Below are 16,437 nucleotides of genomic sequence, written 5' to 3'. Positions count from 1 at the left end.
CAAAGAGAGCCCGACTGTTTTCCTTTCCTCCCACACTCAAGGACAGGCATCTGCCAGTTCCTGAGAGACTAAGCTCATGGTTCTGGACGCGTTCTCATCCCAGTCAAAATAACATGATTATTTGGCTGAGTAAGACAGGAAATGACCAACAGCCACAACTAATGACACAGCGCCTGGCCTGGGAGACAGAAGAACAGCTCTGTGCGGAGTGAGCAGCAAGGGGGCCACAGGAATGTGAGACAGAAACATTCTTTAACGATTATTTTTAATGAAATGATGCAGCCTGACTTCCAGTTAATCTTTGATAAATCTGACACTCACCTTACACAACTCAACTGCGATTTAGTCAGACGAGATCCTTCCTGCCTCTATACCCGCTTCTCAGGAAAAGGATAAATCATACTCAACAAAGGAGAGAGGATTAAAGTCCTGTGCCTCTTGGGGGCCACAGACCTCTTCCAGGACTGGAAAAACAGTATGGACCCTCTGCCCAGAAAAAAATACACTTACAGATATCACTTTACATACTCTTTCAGGGTGTTAAAGGATCGCGTTGCCCAGATGCATGAACCGTGTGGTCTGAGACAAAGTGCCTCATTTTGCAGAAGAAAATTCTAGGGTGCAGAGAGGAAAACCTATGTAGCCCAAGGTCACATTGTAGGGTCGCTAATAAGAAACAGCCACACAGTGACCCTCCTAACTCCTAGTATCAATTCCAATGTCATTTTCACTGTTTAATAATTATTTCGATTTTTATTAGCAGCCAGAATATCTGTGGCCACCTCCTATAAGCGAGGTAGGTGACTCAGCCAGCTAACATCCATTTCGATGGGACACAGTATGAGCAGAAAATCAGGACATTAGGGTTTGTGCCAGAAAGGAATGAAGATTTAAATCCTGGCCCTCCTCTTAGCTGTGTGATCCTGAGTCATTACTGAACATTTCTGAGCTTCTGTTTCCCTTGTCTGGAAAATGAAAATTAGGAGTATGCACCTCCCGTAGCTGTTGCCAAGATTAAATAAGACACTGCATGGGAAGTATTAGCTGTTATCAGTAGTAGCCGGACCTTTCAAACTTTCAAGCAGTTTCCAAAATGGAGGTACAAAAAATTGTGAGCAGCAACCATGTGGGGTAAGCGTCCAGCCGTCTAATTACTGCAGTCCGTTCACAGGGGCGCTGATGACGTACCTCCCGAATTTAGGAGAAAGGCCATCCTGTGAGAGTTAAACACATCATATTCAAAAGAAAGGGAATGTTTTTATCAGGATAGGCTGTTATTCTCCCATAACAAATGATCTTCCCAGTCTCAGAGGCTTACGACAATATAAGACTCATTTCTTTAAAAAAAATGTTAATGTTTATTCATTTTTGAGAGAGAGAGAGAGAGAGAGTACAAGCAGGGGACAGGCAGAGAGAGGGGGAGACACAGAATCCCAAGCAGGTTCCAGGCTCTGAGCTGTCAGCACAGAGCCTAACGCGGGGCTTGAACTCACAGACTGTGAGATCATGACCTGAGCCAAAGCTGGCTTAACCAACTGAACCACCCAGGCGCCCCATATGAGATTCATTTCCTATGTACAAGACTTACCACCAGTGGTTCCAACTTGCCTCGCCTCCACGACCCATTCGGAGCAGACTCCATTCAGAGCATGGCCCAGCATCATGTCAGAAAGGAAAGAAAAAAGATATAGCAAACCACAGGCTGTCTTCTGCCTGGTAGCGACACATATCATTTCCACCTACATGTCATTAGCCAGAGCAAAGCCACATGGCCAGGCCGTATCTCCATGGGAAGCATACTCCTACTGCCACGAGAGACAGTGAATATTTTTGAGCAATAATGTAATCTGCTTTGGGAGATGGGAGCTGCTCTTCGCAGAATGGACCATCCTTACTGATGACCTGTTATTATGGAGCTGAAATACTCAAGTCCAATCAAAACAACCAGTTGAAAAAAGAGTCCTCCCATGGCATAGAACTAAAGCCAAGATCAAATCAAAATGATCCCAACTAGGCAAATCTGAAAGAAGTAGCTTAGTAGAAAGACCGTATCTACCCGGAGGCTGGAAACGTGGAAGTCAGGGGGAAATAAACCACGAATGTCAACATCACTGCTCAGGAGAAAGAGCGTTCTGATCATTTGGCAAGAGTATCCTCGCACCCTTGGCAGGCATGTTTTTGCTACGGAGATATCTGTAAGATGGGGTCAGAAAAATACACACCTCTCAGGGTGGTCAAGGGAACCATTAAATGAAATATGAATGCGATGTACTTAGCACAATGCTTGGTCCCTCTTAGGTGCTCATTAAATGCTAGCTTATATAGATATAGACACAGACACGGTCACAGACACAGACTCAGACACAGCCACAGACACGGACACACTTCCCATCACATCCAGGGTCCGGACCCTGCGAGACTGTGAGTGTCAGACCCTGACCGGATCTGGGACACCCTGCATCATAATGACGCATGGCCTAGAGGCCTCATCTCCGTTTTGCGCTCCGATGCTTACAAAGTACGTTCTCGTCCGTTTTTCCCCATGTGATCCCCGCAAGCCCATGAAGTGTAAGGTCCCACAGTTTGGTTTTCTGCTGTTGCTGTTTTGTTTGTTTTTATTGCCGTATGGTCGACACACAGCGTTCCCTTGATTTCAGGTGTACAACATAGTGATTCAATAGCTCTAGAAGTTCTGCCCAGCTCACCACAGTGCGGCTACCCTCTGTCAGCACACGAGGCTATTATACCACTGACTGTATTCCTTATGCTATACTTGTTATTCCCATAACTTACTCATTCCATAACCGGAAGCCTGTGTCTCCGGCCCCCCTTCACCCATTTTGCCCATCCCCCCCACCCCTCCCCTCTGGCAGCACTCTGTATTTAGGGGTCTGTTTCTGCTTTGTTTGTTTGGTCATTTCTTTTGTTTTGTAGATGCCACGTCTAAGTGAAATTGTATGGTATCTGTCTTTCTCTGTCCCGCCTATTTCACTCAGCATAATGCCCTCTAGGTCCCACCATGTCGTCACAAACGCAAGGTCCCACAGTTTAGAAGTGGCAAAGCCAATCTCCAATGCTGACTTCACCTGAGGCCTTTGGGCTTCAAATCCTGTGCCCTTTCTCCAACGAAGCTCTACCTGAAGCACAGTTCTGGTCACATTCTTTGATTTTTCTCTCTCTCCGTCTGCAGGAATTACTTCAAAGGGATATTTGAAAAATAGAGATACTCAGCGACCTTACTTTTCATTCAGAGCACGCATCCTTCTTTCCACTCTCAGGCATGTCCAACCCAGAAAGTGACTGGCTTTGGGTAGCTTCGGTCCCTGTTCTGGGCTCTGTATGCCCTGGCACAGAAGGCTGGGCCTGCTTCCCATTGTAACAAGGTTGCACTAATTAGCTGCATTTGATTTTGCATATGGAGAGCAGATGCAAATGAATGCAAAGCAGTATGCAAATTAGCAGCATCCTGGCTCTCCAAAAGTAGGCTCCTGCAATACTGATGTCATGACAATGTATATTAATAGCCCATCTCACTAAGGCGTGCTATTTTTTCAAAAGGAGCAGGCATCCAGGTTCTTTTTTTCTGGAATAATAGTGACTTTATATTGAATTCCAAGTTTATGATCCTTGACAAGAAGTCTGTTAGCCATCATGCTACGTTCACAATAGAAGATTCGGGTAGACGATGCCTACAAAGGACAGGCTTGGCGACAGAGCACAGATTGTGGTTCAGAGACCTGCTGTTTGGGGAAGAAACTTCGCTTGAGTCTCAGTCTCCTCAGCTATGAAATGGGGTTAACCAGCCCCACTACAGAGCTGTTGGTGAGGTAACATTTAAAGCTACCTGACATATGGTACGTACTCAGTAACTGTTCATTCCCTTCTCTGTACTCACTCCCTTGGAAGTATAAATTGGCAAATAAAAGAGGTAGAAGGGGGCGCCTGGGTGGCTCAGTCAGTTGAGTGTCCGACTCTTGATTTCGGCTCATGTCATAACCCCAGGGTTGTGGGATGGAGCCCCACATCGGGCTCTGCACTGAGCGTTGAGCCTACTTAAGATTCTCTCTCCTCTGGCCCTCTCCCCTGCTCGTGCTCTCTCTAAAAATAAAAAATAAAAAATAATTAAAAAAAAAAGATGTAGAGGGGGCTCACCACCTAATCTGTGTTTGCGTTGAATCGCTTGCCATTTCAGTTAACGTATCTCCTCTAGCACAAAGCGGTGTCACAGCTCATTTTTAACAAAGAACTGTGTGACCTCTTAGCGTCCACCACACGTGAGTAGATGATTCTGTCCTACCCCCCAAAGTACCACCTGCTGGAAAGTAGCAGCTATTCTTACAAAATTGCTTTTATTATCCTCACTTCCCCAAGCTGATGAGTTCCTCGACTTTCAAGATTTAGTTCAAGTACCCGGTATCCTGGAAGCCTTTCACGGAGCCCCCGAGAGACTAAGGGCTCCCTTCTGTGCTCCCAGACACCCTATGGCCCCGTCCATGGCTGTGTTCTCTTACTGAAGCTTCTTGGCTTATCTTCCTTTCTCAATACACTAGATGTTTCTCAAGGACAGGGACCATTTCTGAATCATCTTTGTGTCCTTAGCCTATGGAACACGGCCTGGCACAGAGAAGGTGCTCAGTATGTGTGGGAGGCAGGGAGGGAAGGAAGGGAGGAAGGGAGGGAGGAAGGATAAAGGAAAGAAGCACCATCAAATATTTAGCTGGAACCGAGCACACACATACTTGCAGTTACCAACAACAAAACCCGGATTAAAATCAGACAAATTCTGGAAATGCGCGAACACCTGAGCTTCAGTCCCTGACACCGAATCCCCCCTCAGAGCAGAACTAAGCCACGAGGACACACATCTGCTCCCAGGTGGAGACCTCACCCCCCGGGCGGGCGGCACAAGGAGAGAGGGGCCTCTGTTTAGGGCACCACATCTCCCAGGCCAGCCCCATCCGCTCAGAGCTGAGCATCGGGCTATTTTGACCATATGTGGAGGACTCGTATCGTTACTGGGGCCTCCGGACCTGATGCAAAATAAACGGGTGGCTGTTGTTCACACTGCCTGCCCCCACCCTTGGAGAGGGCGCACATGCACGCGCACACGCACACACACACACACAGCCACTTGCACACGCAGGCACACTCACGTGCGGGAAGACCCGCCTTCACCCTACACAAACACACTTAGGGCACGCATTCAGAGCTACTCACAGGCCACAGACACACTCTCTGACACTAGCTCGCTCTTCCTCTTTTGTTCTAAACACCCAGACCCAGACCCCGGCACACTGAAACTCCACAGACCCAAAGCAGGAAGGCAGCCCCACCGGCTCGGCCTGCCCGTGCCACGGCAAGGCCTCCCCTCTGCTCTGGCCTCTTGGGGGTCTCCTCCAAGGACCCTCCCATCCTCCGTGAAGGCGGTTAATAAATAAACTTCAGGATCCAAAGTTAAGGGTGCCAGCTGCTGACCTGCAGAACCCACAGGAAGGGCTCTCCCATCGTTTTCTCATGATAACTCTTGGGACAGTTATTCTCACGTTCCAAGGAAGGAAACAGAGAAGTGAAGTGAACCGCCTGAGGCCACACAGATCTGTGGCCACAGGACCAGAACAGGGACCAGGCCACAGCTGCCACGGGCCCAGGCTTGCTTCGCCACTTGGAGCTCTTTTCGGAACAAGCTCTTAGGAAGACAACAGTCCAAAGATCTAGGGTGTAAACTTCTCAGGCCCCGAAGGATTCTAAGAACCACTCTGCAGGGGCAGGAGGGAGGGCCGAGCCTTACCCTTCCCTGGGGTGAGACCCAGGCTGTGCCTTTGCCCCGCTGCTGGCAGAAGGCTGGCTGGGAGGAGGGAAAAGCAAAAGACACTGTGGAGTAAATGAAGAAGAAGGAGATTGGAAAGCGAGAAAGAGAGGAGGAAGGGAGGACAGTCAAGCGGGCTTTCACCTCAGAGGGAAGAGGGGGTTCTCCATGGAAACAAGCATGCCTGTTTGTCTTAAGATGGCACTAAAGAGGAAAATTGTAAATCACTTTCCACCCAGGAGGCAGCGATGATTGCCCTGGCTTTGACAGCTGAATTTGAAAAACATGCCTATCTGTCACCCCAGGTGCTGTTTTTAAAAAGGCAGGCCTCACACACCCTATTTTACCGTAAACATTCCTTTTACACCAATAATATCCAGGGATCCTTTCATGGCTTCTCCAGTCTTCAAGTGCGCGAAGGGAAGGAGGGAGAAGGGGAGGGAGGGGTGGAGGGACAGGGGGAGGCCCTGACAGAGAGATCTGGGCAAAACTTATTCACCTGCCGTGACACCAGGAAGGGTCTGTCACCCAGACGAAGAGGCTGGAGGTGGACAGACCTAAGCATGAAACTCAGCAGCCACGGGCCAAGCAACGGGGCCCGGGAAAGCGCCTCGGCCTCCTCCCTCTTCTCCTCTCCACGCCCTCCTGAGTGCACGGAGACCCAACTTCCTTACGGCATCTGCGGAAGAGCAGGGTGGCGGGGCCGGTGCCTGGCAGGCCTGCATAAAACTCCTCTCCTTCCTTCTCACATGGAGCATGTACAGAAACACGCATATGAAAACGCTCACTGCCCCGCGTCAGGTAGAAATCCCTCCTTCCCCAGAGGCAGAAGTCTATCCGGAGTTGGCGGCCTCGCGTTGCCTTAAATGTTCTCACAGTCTGCTGTTCAGCAACAACATATGTCCCCGCGAGTCTCCGTCTGCCCCCAGCCCCACCCGGATCCATCTTCTGTGCCAAGGAGGCTGGCCTCGTCGATGGCATCACCCAAGCCCCCTTGCCTTCTGCTTTCTGGTTGGGCTCAGCCAGCAGGAGGGCCTGGCAGGAGACTGGAGGGAGGAGGAGAGGGAGATTGGGGTATCTCTTCCCCTATTCTATCCCTGCCCCCCTTCTGGGGCTCCAGGGTTCTGCCAGGCGCCCCCCTGTGCGGCCACAGCCCCCCACGGGCTCCCATGACATCGCTGCTTCGGGAACTCTTACCTTGCCACTGTACTTCAACGCCCGAGCTCCTCTTCCGGGTTCCTTGACCCTTCTAAGTGGATTATATACTCCCAACGAAACACGCCAAAACTTAATAGTTGAAAATATTAACCAGCGTTTTGTTCCTAACCCTGTGGGTTGGTAATCTGAGCTGGACTCAGCTAGGAAGCTCGGCTCGGAGCGGTTCTGGCTGCCCTCCTCGTACGTCGGTAGCCCGCTCGTGGTCAGCTAGGGGCCGGCTGGGCCCCGGGCAGCCTCACTCACGCGTCTGGCAGTCAGCGCTGGCTGGCGGTTGGGTCTTTCTGTCCACAAGGCCTCTGGCAGGCTGGTGCAGGCCCCTTTGTGTAATGTCAGCGCATTTCAAAAGTGTGAACAGAGGGGCACCGGGGTGGCTCAGTCGGCGAAGCATCCGACTTCGGCTCAAGTCGCGGTCTCGAGGTTCGTGGGTTTGAGCCCCACGTCAGGCTCCACGCCGACAGCACAGAGCCTGCTTCTGATGCTCTGTCTCCCTCTCTCTCCCCCTCCCCTGCTTTCTCTCTCTCTCTCAAAAAAATAAATAAAACATTTTTTAAAAAGGTGTGAAGGGAGAAAACTTCAGGCCCGGTGTAGCCTACCTGAAGTCACTTTTGCCACAGTCTCTCATCAAGACAAGTCACAAAACCAGCCCAGATGAATGGGGATGGAAAAACAGATTCCACCGCGGGACAGAAGGAGCGATGTGGGAATCTGTGGCCATGCAACAGTCCGCCACACCCACCACCCCTGGAAAAGGTGCCTTCCTTTCCTTCTTTCCAGAATTCCAAGTTCGCCTTTCGTTTCCTACTGGGACCCCGACTGGCACAATTTGTAACATTATTTGTGACATCATCCGATATCTACCTTTTTGAGACGGTTTGATGCTTAAGACTGTTTCTGAGATTCATTTAGACGCAGCACAGGCCGCTCGAATCCACTTATTTATAGTTCGTTTACGCTCTTTGTAGGAGTTCATTTCGTCCATTCTCCTGTGGACGTACACTTGGCTTAGCAGTTTTGCGCTCTGACAAATGCTGCATTTCTCCTTCGCACATGAGAGTCCTCTGGGGAGTATAATTAGGAGTAAAGTTGCTGTAGTGTGATATTGCCAAATGAGTCTCCAAAGCCAATATGGTTTTTAATGGAACAAATAGAATCTGAGAGCTGAACAAAGATGAAAACCTGGGTTCACCTTACATTATGCAATTAGCTGTGTGTTGAAAAACTGCTGCAGTGTCTCGTTGGAATGAGCCTCCCACCCAACATAAGAATCCTTTCAATGGTGTTCCCAGGAGATGCTCAAACAATCCTCGCTTGAACTCTTGGAAATATACAGGGGAAGCTTGTTACTTTAACTGTGATTCCCTCTGCACAGCAAGAATAATTATGGAGAAAGAATATTCCTTTCGGGGCGCCTGGGTGGCTCAGTCAGTTAAGCGTCTGACTCTTTGGTTTCGGCTCAGGTCATGAACTCATGATGCATGAGTTCGAGCCCCATGTCGGGCTCCATGCTGACAGTGCAGAGCCTGCTTGGGATTCTGTCTCTCCTTCTCTCTCTGCTCCTCCCACACACACTCTCTCTCTCTCAAAATAAATAAATAAACTGGAGCACCTGGGTGGCTCAGTCAGTTAAGCGTCTGACTTCGGCTCAGGTCATGATCTCATGGTTCATAGTTCGAGCCCTGCATAGGGCTCTGTGCTCAGAGCCTGGAGCCTGCTTCGGATTCTGTGTCCCCCTCTCTCTCTGCCCTTCCCCACTCATTCTCTCTCTCCCAAAAATAAAAAAAAAAAAAAACATTAAAAAAGTAATAAACAAATAAACTTAAAAAAAATTATATTCCTTTTCTCTAGCAGTGAGGGTGAAGGCCGGGGTACATGGCCAAAGGAAGAAGGAGCAAGAGACCATGAAGGTAGCAGACAATCTGGGATAGACTATGGAGGAACCCACATGCCCTGGCCAGGAGTGTGCACTTTATCCTGAAACAATGTAGGGAGTCAATGAAGGAAGGTGGGCAGAATTGTCTTATTCTTTTTAATTAAAAAAATTTTTTTAATGTATTTATTTATTTTGAGAGAGAAAGAGAGAGAGAGCACAAGTGGGGCAGGAACAGAGAGGGAGAGAACGAATCCCAAGCAGGCCCTGCACTGTCAGCGTAGAGCCCGGTGCAGGGCTTGAACTCACAAACCCCGAGATCCTGACCTGAGCTGAAGTCAAGAGTTGGATGCTTAACCGACTGAGCCACCCAGGCGCCCCGGTTCAGATTTGATTTTTAAAAAGTCATTCTATCTGCAGTGTCTACACTGGAGGCAACGGGACTGAAGGGGAAACTGTTACTATGACTCCCAAGTGTCACCAATGGCGAGGTTATAACAACAGACAAAGGAACTTGCTCTAAGTGGTGGAGGCTGAAATCTGGCATGAAACTTCCATGCGGCACTTACCTGGCCTGCTGGCCTCCTTGAACATTTGCTCTTTATCTGTAAAACAAGAATAATAATAGTACCTATTTTGAAGAGTTAGTATGAAGGTAAAAATGAGACCTTACACCCAAAGAGCTTAGTGCCTGGCTCACAGCGTATGTTCAATAAACGTTAGCTATTCTTAACGTTCAGGAATTACTGACAAGACTTGGTGACGAGAGTTGCCAGGGTAGACTACATTGCTAAGAAGGAGAGATCCCCAAACGCACCTTTTCTCATGAAAGTCTGAGCTGAGTGTCTCTGACTGGCAGACAGCTCTCCTCACATGGCGATTTAGGTCCCCGCGTGGCTCCACTGTCACCATCAGGCCCGGGGGTCAGATCGTGACTGATAGGATCCCTACGTGGTTCATCACAGGGGCCTCCAGTTATCCGGGGACCCAACACACCCCATCCAGCTCCCAGCCCCTTATCCTCGGGTCGCATGTCTCCTCAGCAGCAGATTGTGGCGGCAATTACAGCCGTGTGCCTCTGTTTATCCTCTGAGTTGTTCTGTAGAGACAAATGTCTATGACGAATAAACAAAACACCAGACCAAATAACCTTGCTGTTCTCTTCATCCAGCCTAGGGGGTGAGGGGGGTGCGGGGCGGGGCGGGAAAGAGGCCCATCTACTTACTAAGAACCTTGCACGTGGGCGTGGGCACAGCACGCCTGTCCCCACTCCTTTGGTGAGAACCAGTCACATGGCCACACCTAGCTCCAAGGGATGCTAGGAAATGTAGTCACCGGCTGCTCAGCCACTTCTGTCTCCACCCGACTTCCTGGGTCTCAGCACTGTCGGCTGCTACCGCAGGCTGGAAAGGTCTTCGTTGTGGGGGGTGTCCTGAGCACAGCAGGATGTTGGGTAGCATCCCTGGCTTCTACGAGCCAGACGCTAGTCACACATGCGTACACACACAGGTCATGACAGCCAAACACCGTCTCCAGGCATCGCCAAATATCTTGGGTGGGGCGGGGGGTGGGGGTGGTGGCAAAAGTGCCCCTGGATAAGAACCACTGCTCTACGGGGCACCTGGGTGGCGCAGTCGGTTAAGCGTCCGACTTCAGCCAGGTCACGATCTCACGGTCCGTGAGTTCGAGCCCCGCGTCGGGCTCTGGGCTGATGGCTCGGAGCCTGGAGCCTGTTTCCGATTCTGTGTCTCCCTCTCTCTCTGTCCCTCCCCCGTTCATGCTCTGTCTCTCTCTGTCCCAAAAATAAAATAAACGTTGAAAAAAAAAAAAAAAAATTAAAAAAAAAAAAAAAAAAAGAACCACTGCTCTACAAAGGAAGAGGAGAAGAGATTGGGGGTGGGGGGGGGCAGTTGGCCAAGTCTGTGGGAGAGAAAACTCAAGCTAATGGCTTAGCTTGATTTTGGTCTCCACTAGAATGTGAGCTCCCTGAAGGCAGGGGTCTTGTCTATTTTGTTCACTGCAGAAATCCCGCCCCCCCCCCACACCCCCTCGTCTGCACCTGGAGCAGTGCCCGAACTAGCAGGCGTTCCGTACCAATGTGCGCTGTGGACGGGAGCAGCCTTCACCATCCAAACATATCTTGAATGCTTTCCAAGAACCCAGCGCTGTGCTTATAAAGGACGCCCTCTCTCCTTGTGTCAGGAAATATTAATAATAATGAGAATAATAATTTTAAAAGGCCAGATGCAATGGAAGGAAATCCCATGGGGTCTTCCCACCCCCGCCCCGCCTCGGGAGAGGCTGAGAATCTGGAAATAAGAAAAGAGAGTCCAGACCGGGCTACTGCTCCACTGCTGCCGAGTTCATCCTCCCGAGAGGCCTCCCGATGTCCGAGCTTTACAGGTCCCCCTGCTCTGCCCGTTGCCAAGTCACTGCATTCTCTGACAGAAGACCCGATGATGCCAGAGGCAGCCACCCGCAATCCTTCGTCCGTTAAGTGAGGCTCCGTGGGGTTTCAAGTCTCCCCTTCACTTCGGAGGCCCCGTTCCTTCTTTGAAGCGCCTCCCCTCCTCCTAGCTCTGACATCTCTGTCAACATCACAGGGCGAAAGATGCAATGACATTATGGTTGCCGCAGATTAATCTAATGGCTGTATTGATTTCCCGGTCACATCTGCTCCAAAAGAGCTGCAGAGAATCAGCCCCTCAGGGTCTGGAAAGATAAAAGAAGAGAAACATAAGTGGGCCTTTTTTTTTTTTTCCTTTCGAGAAATAATAACTACAAACAAATTAGTGTTTGAGTCCATGTTACAGGAGACCACGAAATACAAGCACAGTGGCCGAGGCATGTAATGTGTGATGCAGAAGAAACTGATTGCCAAAGTAGCCTGAAAAAAACCCCTGCAAGTGATTCAGGCAGGGCCATTAAAGCGGCAGTCAGATTGTATAGGTAATGAAAAGATACCAGCGATGTGAAATTAAGATCTCTGAGCCACAATTCCCTTACCTGGAACAGGGACTGGTGATACCTATTCTGCAGGATTATTGTGAAGAATAAAGGAGTCAAATGAGAAAACATCATGCAAGATCTCTGTCACATATTGAAATATCAATTAATACTATTTTTGTTTCACAGGAGTCAAGAAAAGTGAACACCCAGGATCTATGCGTGGTTTTAGGTAGGACAATTGATGAGAAGAAGTTAACGTTAGGACAACGTCAGAACGACCTTCCATAAATAGTATTAGGGGAAAAATGTCTATAAAATCATTTGCAGTTCCTCCCTGACATAAACAGGCAACAGCCCATGTGTCCCCCTAAGGGGGTCTCATGGGATGGATGCCAGATTCAGCCTTTCCAGATCCCAACATTGGCAGTAAGGCCACTCCCAGCACACAAAGTGCTATCCTAGCGCGCCCCGGAGCGAGCAAACTTCCCACCCTGCCACCTCCAAGGAGCCAAAGAGCCCAGCGATTATAGGAGGTGAGGTAGAAAGGAGACAGATTCAGTTCTAGAGCCACCTTGCAAAGCAAGACCAGATGTCAGCGGCCAAAGAAATCAGATTCATGAAAGAAGGCCTGAGGGACTGTTTTGGCCAAAGGCTGCCATCCACAGCATTGGCTTAGTGCGACAATCATTTTGACTCCAATTCTTCATCTCTAAGTGTTGGCCAATGGGGAAGGACCTCTTCCTTTCTCCCTCCCTCCCCTGCTTCTTCCCTTCCTCTCCTTTTCTTTCCCTTCCTCCCTGATTCCCAGGCACTGGGGTTCCAGGACACCATGAGACATACACTCTGGACTGGGTCAGCAGATACGGCAGTTGAGGAGTCTTTGGTGACTCTCGGAACGGTCCAAGGAACACGGGTGCAAATGGCATCCTCTTGTACTTTTCAGAAGACAGCCCCACTGGTCACCTTTAACTTTGGTCAAACAGGACCAGGGAAAGCTTTCTGGTTCAGAAAGTGGCAAACATCCAGATATGCTGATTAAAAGTGGCTCTCCCCCAATCACAACCTCTAGGCACTAGGAATGCAGGGTGATTTGGTTTCATGTAAGAGAATAGAGTCCTAGGTGAGCACCTACAATATCCTAGGCATTGGGGACAGATTCAGAGATGCGTGGCATTCAAGTATTCATTCAGTAATATTGATCAAGCTCCTACTATGTGTCAGGCATATTAGGACCTGGGTTCAGGGAAGTAAATCCAGTGGGGAAAAGGACATTTTTTTCTGCTTTCAAGTTATTCAGAGAGCTACAGAAGAATTAATAACTTAAAACTAGGAGTTGTAAATCCAGTAGGAATGGCAAGGAAGGGCTGACTGAAATGAGTCTACAGGGTGAGCAGTTGTGATTCAGCAAAAACTTTGCGAATGAATGAATGAATGAGTGACTAGGTATGAATGAATGAACAGGTCAAAGATAGGGACCTCCAGGAAGAAGAATCATCCAGCACAAAAGCACGGGTGCATGCGAGACCATCAAAATCGTCAGCAAATAAGAACAGCAGGTGTGTGAGAGGGTTGCAAAGAGTAATGATGATGACAGAAAGATGACTGGCATTTCTTGAGTGTTTTCCAGGTACCTGACACTGTTCGAAGGGCCTCCGGTGCATTCTTTCATTGACTAGGCATTAGACTATTAGCCCCACTGCACACATGGGAAAACTGAGGTACAGTGAAGCTAACAAATTGCCCGGAGTCACACAACCCACAGGTGGTGGAGCTGGGACTCAAACCAGTGCCAGAGTCGTCACTCTTCACCTCTGGATCTTGGGGAGGGCTTTGCGCATCCCAGGGAGGTTTCTAGATTCAGTCTTGCGGGTGATGAAGAAGCCCATAAAGGATGCCACACTGCCCTTCCCCTCGAACATCTCACGTTCTACAAGGAAAGCTGGGCATGGCAGAGGCCTTTGGAGTCTACAGACGCCGTGGCAGGCGCTGCACTGTGGGCACAGACGGGGAGGTGTGTCTATGCCTCTGCTCCGGAATGAGGGCAAGTTAAGCACTCACTGGACTGATGGAAGAACGCTTCATGGAGCTTCATTTGAGTTGAGTCTGGAGGGAAGGCAGGGAGCTCAGGCAGATGTCACAGTATGTACAAAGGCACGACAGCTGGAAATTGCAGATGTTTGGGGCAGTCGCACTTGGAGCGCTCCGGAGCAGTGGGGACAGAGTGGCAGGAGCGTCACGTTCTTCACTTGGACGGAGCCTGTCTGAAGCCCTGGGTCAAGGGTTCGGGCACTGAAGGAGCAGTGGCCAAGGGGGCTCCAAATACTGAAGACGGCGGCCCTGCATCGATTGCTTAAGATAGTAGCAGTGAAACTCATGCAAGAAACCCTGGAAAACACGCTGGGAGCTTTCAAAGCACTGGACAGCTGTTCCGCTGAGCACCCGGCCCTCTACGAGGGTGAAGGCGAATGGCCCCAGAATGGGCCGACGGACCCAAGAAATGTCTCTTTCCGCTTTTCTTTTTTCAATTTTTATGAGGAAAAAAATCCCTTGACACTGGCTAATATGAGAAAGTGCAGCAAAAGCACCTGAACCAGGGAGAAGTCAAGAGATGAAGGGGGAAAGCATCTGAGACCAAGGACCAGCCTCGCCCTGACCAGCAGCCTGCTAGGCATACCGCCTCTTTTTCCTGGGAAGACTGCATTTCCCAGCCGACCCTGCGGGTGTTTCGGGCCATGTAACTGAGTTTGGGCCAATGGACCTGGAGCCAAAGGCAGGAAAGCCACTTCCAGGCCTGGCCCTTTAAAACATCCCACATGACCCTCTGCCCTCTTTCCCCTTCCAAGGTGACCTTGGGGGAACCACATGCTCCAGTCAGTGCAAGAACAGGAGAGTCAGCTCGGTCTGGTAGGACTGTGACTTGAGCAAGAAATGTATTTCATTTGTTAATCCGCTAACACTTCAGGGGGTCCCCCGTGGCTGCAACCATGATTCTCCAGTGGTTCTAAAGCGTGGTCCACAGACCTGCAGTCAGCTTCCTCGAAGAACTTGTTTGAAACACAAATTCTCCAGCCCCATCCTAGACCTACCAGTGAGAAACTCTGTGCATGGGCCCAGAGATTCAGGTGATGGTGATGCGGCCAAAATAAGGACCAGTAGCTCACTCTAATATGCTACTGTGTGGCCTTCATTTCTGAGCCTCAGTTACCCCTTCTGTTCCATGGGAACAGAACCCTTGCTGGGTTCAAATGATACCACATAATGGGATGTATATAAAGAATCCAGCTCAGTAGCCCACACACGGTCAATGCACACTCTTCTCTCTCTTCCTTTCTGCCTGGAGCCAGGGCCTTGGAGAGCCAGAGAAATAGAAGGGAGGATTCCCGCCTTCTGGGGAAAAGGGGGGGGACCCTCCAAGATGGCCGCCCCCGATCCTGCCTTCCAGGGCTCAAGCCCTGTGTAATTCTCTTCAGTGTGTGTGGGCTGGACATAGTGACTCTGTCTAACGAACAGACTACACTACAGCCCTGCCCCCTTGGAGGTTCAAGGGAAGAAGTCTTTCCTCCTTGGAGCATCTCGTGACTCCAGACATTCCCCAGATTGTGGCTACACTGCTCCAGCCTCTGCCTCTGTCTTCACATGGCCTTCTCTTCTCCCTTGTCTTCCCCTCTTCTGTCTCTTGTAAGGATGCTCGTCATTGGGTTTAGGACTACCCAGGTGACCCAGGATGATCTCAAGATCTTTCACTTAATTACATCTGCAAACATCCTTTTTACACATGAGCCCACACTCATAGATTCTGGGATGTGGACATATCTTTTTGGAAGTCACCATTCAACCCACGACACGGCCCAAAGACACGGATGTTGTTCAACATTATATTCCCCTGACGAGACACCTAATGGAGTGCTTGACCAAAAGTCGAAATTTGGCACAATTCTGTTGAACAGAAAGGCATCAGAGCATGGCATTTGAGTGACTGGGCTTTAGAATTAGCTACACCTCAACCACTTACAAACGATGTGACGTTAGGCAAATCATTTAACCTCTCTGAACCTCGGTTTCCTCCTGTGGACATTTTAATTATACCTATCTCATGAGACTATTGTGAGCACGAAGCTAGGAAGTGCAAAGCAGCCCCACGTGGCACCTACTAGGGATACGACGTGCAGACACGGTACCTGGCACGTCGGGGGCCCTCGGCGAGGGCTCGCCACTCTGACTAGCCTGTTGATGATTGTAGCTGCTCTGGTTTCTGCCCTCACAAAACCCCCCAGACACTTGCTCTGACTGCCACAGGGGCCCCTTCCCCTTCTTGGGGTCCCTGGGGCACCTGGGAGCCCTTCTTTGAGACAGCTGTGGACAAGGATCCCAGCCCTGCCCACCCCCCCCAATGGGCCTCCTCCCTCCCCACTGCCTGGCTCACCTCCTCTAGGGACGCGTCCCAGAGCAGGGCTGGCAGCAAGCCTGCCTGGGCCCCTCATTGTTATTCCTGGCACGAGCTAACCCTGCCAGCATCCTCAGAGGCCCATAAAATTGCCCACAGTTTGTCTTTCATCAGAGCAGCTCAAAGCCCCGTGGCATCCTCCAGAGGAGACAG

At 50.0% G+C, this 16,437-nt stretch overlaps 1 long non-coding RNA gene across 27 annotated transcripts in view; it reads right to left on the bottom strand.

Annotated features, from left to right (window-relative positions):
• Positions 1–16,437, bottom strand: part of LOC132664522 (uncharacterized) — a 368,888-nt gene that overhangs the window by 86,018 nt on the left and 266,433 nt on the right. For 22 of the 27 annotated variants that reach the window (XR_014136591.1, XR_014136587.1, XR_014136575.1 and 19 more), the window contains 3 exons: positions 11,228–11,603; positions 9,461–10,501; positions 7,004–8,339 (listed from right to left, as the gene is read on the bottom strand). This is a non-coding gene — a long non-coding RNA (uncharacterized LOC132664522). The remainder of the gene's footprint in view (positions 1–7,003; positions 8,340–9,460; positions 10,502–11,227; positions 11,604–16,437) is intronic. The other 5 variants (XR_014136573.1, XR_014136577.1, XR_014136572.1 and 2 more) reach the window with 5 other exon arrangements.

This window comes from Panthera onca, chromosome F2 (genome assembly GCF_046562875.1).
Source record: "Panthera onca isolate mPanOnc1 chromosome F2, mPanOnc1 haplotype 2, whole genome shotgun sequence".
Classification (NCBI taxonomy): Eukaryota; Metazoa; Chordata; class Mammalia; order Carnivora; family Felidae; genus Panthera; species Panthera onca.
This window is presented reverse-complemented; position numbering and strand designations above follow the sequence as displayed.